The sequence below is a fragment of the Brachyhypopomus gauderio genome, chromosome 15, assembly GCF_052324685.1.
Source record: "Brachyhypopomus gauderio isolate BG-103 chromosome 15, BGAUD_0.2, whole genome shotgun sequence".
NCBI classification, from domain to species: Eukaryota; Metazoa; Chordata; class Actinopteri; order Gymnotiformes; family Hypopomidae; genus Brachyhypopomus; species Brachyhypopomus gauderio.
In genome coordinates this window covers 2,683,153-2,689,152 of record NC_135225.1, presented here as the reverse complement: position 1 = coordinate 2,689,152, position 6,000 = coordinate 2,683,153, and positions in this window count along the sequence as shown.

The following is a 6,000-nucleotide window of genomic DNA, read 5'->3' as shown; positions in this document are numbered from 1 at the left end:
TTCGAGCGACGCGGCGCTGTAACACGTTTGACTTTCACCGATTGGACAAAAAGCACCTGGAGCACAAATCTGGTGGGCGGACCTAGCGTTCATTTGGACCAGATAATGAACTCCATTAGTTTGATCATTCACTTGCTGCCTCCCAACAGCTCAGTTCGTCCACAGTGGATCGTCAAAACCTCGTTTCCTCTCCACTTTTTTAACAGATCGCATAAAACGAACAAATGGATTCTCCCCCTTACTCCAATTGTCTGATCACAACTGTCGTGCTATTAGGCCTTCTTGTGTATATTATTTTATTTAGATAATAATAATAATAATAATAACAATAATAATAATAATAATAATAATAATAATAATAATAATAATAATAATAATAATTAAAAGAAGAAGAAGAACACAATCTTATTTAATATTTAACATCTAATATAGACAAACGGTAGCTATAAATTGTACAGTCTGCTTAATTAAACAAAAATGTAGAGACACATACGGTCACGACCGAAAAAAATCTCAAACGTGCGCGTAAAATAATAAGAAACTTTGTTGTTTATTGCTTAGAGTCCTTAAGTCGTTGTTATGTCTTTGAAATAATTGTGAATAAGGCTATAACAGGGTCATTTGATGTTAACGTGTAACCTGTAGACTGTAGCGCTATTATTGCAAAAGGTAAATTATATTGTGTTATACAGCGCGAAAAAAAACGGCAGGAGACTTTATCTGAGAAATGTAAACAAATATCTTCAAGTCTTTAAGGCGTATTTAAGGCGCTGTGTTCCGAAGCTTTGTATGGCTAGATATTCATAGATATTCATCTATTAGAGAAAGGTCACCTATCACTTGTTCTGCCCGCTTGGATCTTTGAGGAACTTTGTTAAGAAAACCGCATATATGACATGTTTGACACTGCTCTTGTCTGCTTTAGCCGTCTCTAGTTCGTTGTTAAGCCTAACTGGATTCTTCCCCTTTTAATGAAAAGCTTTGTCTCGTCTCATACAGTAACGTATTAACCAGGAGTAACAGTGCAGTTTCCAGAGCTGGACCTCGATAAGGATCTCATGGCAGGCCAGAGCACACCTGTCTCACACCGCGCACTTCAGACCGGTGGGCTGTTAAAGCTCTGGGCTGTTGGCCGGAGTTTTGAGGTTATGCATGCTTACATATCTGAGAGGGTAAATCATTGAATATGCGCGGTCTCGGTGGTTTAAGCTATAATCCTGAACCGCACACGTTAGTCAATTAAGTATAGAGTTCACGAACCTTTGCTCTACTATTAATTTCCAGGCCCTTTCGCTTTTCCTAAGGGGTCACTCAAAGCGCGTTTCATCTTGTGCGTTTAAAGGTAATAATTAGCCCGTTCATAGGCTCGTTAACTCCAGTGCGCATTAGAAAATCATTACAGCTGGGCATTAGTCGGGAGAACAACATGTTGAGCGCCTATTTAGAAAGCAAAGAGACCGTAAACGTGCACACTCAGCGATTGCGATGGATCTCATTATACTGCCCAACAAATGACGTTTATGCCTTATAATTAAGCGATAATTAGCCTTGTTGTTTTAAACAGACTAAAAGTGCCATTGCTTGTAGTAATAATAGTGGCATCAAGTGGTGTAGTCATCTACCCTAATGTTGGTTAAAATATGGTAGGCTACTAGTCAGTTGGGCTTTTTGGCGTAGAATAAAGTTCATTTTGTTGGTTTAACTTCCGAGACTGAATACTTGTGGTTGCATCTATGTAAATTATAAAATTTTACAGTTAGAATTTTTACATTTAATATATGAGGAAAAGCGCTTTTGCAGAGATTTCTAATAGTTGTAGTATTACTATTAATAATAAAAAAACATAAACAATACTACTACTAATTATTATTATTTATTTTAGTATTGTTATTATCATTAGTAGTAGTAGTAGTAGTAGTATAGTAGTCGTAATAATAGTAGTAGTAGTCGAATTAAAAAAATACTAATATTATTTTTTCTAATAATAATTAGTTTTTCGATTCTACATATTACCTTGATTTATCAACAAAACAGATGGTTGAGTGTTGGTAGAAGTTCTCAGCTAAAAAATTTGTTCTTCCTAGACATGTTTGTCTACAGAAAGGTATAAGCTTGTGAAATGTTCAGTTACTTTACTCACACAAAAATTACTCACACAAAAATTACAATTAAATGAGTGAAACACCATTGAGACTCTTTTGAGCACTGCATGACCATGGAAAAACGTGTAATGGAAAACTGTGGCAGAAAGGGAGGGAGAGAGAGAGAGAAGAGAGAGAAGAGAAGCAAAAACATCACCTGCATTACAGCACACAGATGATATCTGTGCGTTTGGAGTGCAGATCCCCCCCATGTACTCTGAACATACAGGTATGTGCCACTCACACAGACATACGTCAGCACACCCCATACACCACGGCACCAAATTACTGTCTTCTTTTAAAATGGGCAAAGGAAGAGAAGGTGGAGGGAGAGAACAAATCTCACCCAAGGATTCTGTCTGCCACTTTCTTTCCCGTTTCGTAATTAAGAGCTCATGGAATCTGTAATGAATTCTAATGGAGCAACTAGCCATCTGCACAAACACAGAATTAAAAACTACCATGCTGAGCTGGAGAGAGATGGACGGAGAAGGAGGGATAGAGAGAACAGGGGAGGATGGGTGAGAGATTGAACCTAGCAGCAAAAAGAGACATGGAGAAATGAGTAGAGTGAAGATTTTAAAGGAGAAAGAGCAGACCATGGCTACACACACACACACACACACACACACACACGGTTATGTTGTGGATAAAAGCATGCACGTGAATAACAACACACACATTCTTAAGATCTGCTTTTAACAGTATCCTATCATTAATTACAGAATGCATAAACATGTTAATCACTGCATCTTTGTTGCTTTGATATGTGTTGCCAGGGAAGTTTAGATTATGGACCACTTACAAACAGACCTGACACTGTGACCCTATATGGCTTAATAATTACCTGAGATCTGAATGCATTAGCAAAACAACCTCCCCAAATGAGTCTGAGTCTTGGCCTGAGAACCGCTGCGTTCCAGTTCAGTGGGCTGAGACACTGAAAGTGGCATTTAATCTCCATTTCCCCAAACAAAGCCCTGGAGCGGCTCTCCTGCTGTCCACTGCTGCCCCCTAGCGGGCTCTGCGTTTATTGTACCTGTGTATGAGAACCTGTGAAATTTATTTATTTTTTGTTTACAACTAAAAATCAAATAATGATCATTTTGAATTTGTATTTGCCTTTGGTGCAGTTGATTTCTTTTATCATCCACTACCACTTCAGTTTTAAGATATTTGCTGGTGTGTAGTGATAGATATCGCCTATTTAGGATAGTTTTGTATGAATGTAGTGAACGTTTTTTGTACACTGGGCTACTTTATCACTCTTTATCCAGTCGCTATGAGTGGACTCCTGAGTGGACAGCGTCCATTAGTCCATGAGATAACCATCCAATCTGAATTGCGACGAGAATAGTGATGGCCTGTGATTCGAGAAACGTTGATGTCTAAAGTCTGTACAGTGATGGAAGGTTATTGGTGATTTTAAGTGATATGGCTGCTGGAAATTGTCAAACTATATATGTTCTACTGCCCCCAAGTGGACAAATTTACAAAAACAGGACAGAACCGTCATGCTGTGGAGAAATGTCTTCTAAGCGAAAAAGTTACAGTTGATGAAAATCATGTATAGATTTTTTTGTGTTTATAAATTTTTTTTACAAAAAATTAAATCAGTGCATTTTAACAATACTTTTTGTAATAAACTACATAAATGGGTTTGACATTATGTGACGTTAGCGAATTATGTAATTGGCTAGCTATAGCATAATGTTGTGATTAATGTTTATCATTATCTGGACTACTTAGCTTGCTAATTGGCAGGTTTTTGGTTAACTTGTTGCTTCTGATATCTCTTGTTTTCTTTTTAAAATGTATTCATGATTATTATTTCTGTTTTGTCTGTAATCAGTAATGATGCTAAATGATTATTTTAAGAATAACTACATAAATAATTATTTTGGTTAAACATTGTTCTGTGGCTGTAGTTTCAACATCAACAATAAACATTATGACAACTCTCCTGTTAAGGCTAATTTATTATATGGGGTTGTTAAGCTGTGACGCATCATCTTTGCGAAACGTCACGTCCGGGTCCAAACACTCGCTGCATTGAGTCCCTTAATATGCCGCAGTGCTGTGTGCCCTGCTGTTTTAACAGATCCGAGTCTAAAACAACGACCCTTTTGTCTTTCTACCGCTTTCCTTGCAATGAGAAAGAGAGAAGAAAATGGGTGCAGTTGATAAGGTAAGTTCTATTTCTAAAAAAAATCTTGACAGTGCCTCCGTGGGCGCTAATGCTAGCTAGCTAACCCCACAGAGAAAAAAAAGCCAACTTGCCCCTTTTTGGATTGCTTGATATTCTAGCTATGGGTTTAATACAATGTTTCTTGCCACATACAGATATTTTAGTTCTTGTTTTGTTTTATTTGTTGTAGGGCTGTCGCGGTGTAAGAATTTCCACTGCGGTAAATTAACAGGGCTCCACACCGCGATATGCGGTATTATCGCCATTTTTGTTGTTTTCACAAACATATCCTGATTTAAGTGCTATTATAAACACGTTTTATTGCAGTTGTTATTAAGAATATTATATTTTTATAACAAAGCCGACACAGTTGTAGGACAAATTAAACAGTCCTTATTGTTAAATGCAGAGCACGTAAGGCTAATGACGTGCAATAAGAACGCTCCTTTACTCTTTCATGGAAACAAAGTCCAGCTTATAGCCTACGATTGATCTGCGCTGTGCAAAGAAGGCAAAAAAACTTGAGCACATGAGATCAGAATTCGTTTAAAAAAAAGAAGGAAAACGAAACCCTTCCTTTAGTAATAAAGTCTAGGTTTAGTCCGGCGTTATCATGTCCTTGTTACGTGCTAGGAAACCAACATGTTCACCTTATGTGGTTTCAGAGAGGATCTAAGTGGGGTAACAATGTTTCCGGCAGCACTAAAAACTCTCTCTGGTGGTGTGGGCGTTGCACAAATACACATGTACTTGCGGGACACTTTAGAAAGCAGAGGAAATCTAACCTGGTTGTCGCGCCACCAGGCGATGGGATCTGCGTTAGGGCTCGTGCAGGTAGCTCGAGCTCGGCATGTGCGCGAGCTCTCTTAGTTTCCCCGTTTCACAACAACCTTTCGCGCACAGATTTTGCATATTGCCTCGTCTAAATTGTCCGGCTCTCTCTTTTCATTCGGTTGAAAGCCGAAATGCTCCCAAACTGGCGGTCACATTTGGTTTTGCGACCAGAGTAGCCGCAATTGTTTCCATAAAAAGGCCACTCAGAAGCAACGGATACGAAAGTTTTTAAATAGTAATTAACATCCACCACACACGCAGCGAAGCGGCTTACGTGTAAAACAAGAAGAACCTTGTGGAAAAAAAGAAAACACGAACATCGCGGTGTGACGGTTGCTTGGAATTCCCTGCGGTTGGCAGGTGAATATCGCGGTATTACAATATTGCGGTTATTGCGACAGCCCTAATTTGTTGTCCAGCTAAAGTAAAGATAGCTCTGGTTAACTTAGCTAGTGGCGCTAACACTAGCTAGATTAGCTAGCTCGTAAAAGGCAACACCAGGATATCTTTTTGGATATCCTTGATATATTGTATGGATACACACACAACGGTTAGCTGATCAGGAGTGTCCGTAAAAATACCAAGCAAAAATACAGCTGATGCTACTGTTGCATCCTATATTTACCTTTTTCAGTATGCATATACATTACTGCTTAGCCCGTTTCCATTAGTTTATTACTGCCGTACACTTACCATACATAATTCTCACATTTTATTGCAATATATATATATACACACACAATTTTATAAGGTCCTTATTTCTTTAGCACTTTGTTAGAGGAACCCAAGTAAGCTGTGACTAATGATTAATGATAATTTTTTCTTCTTTTACAGACG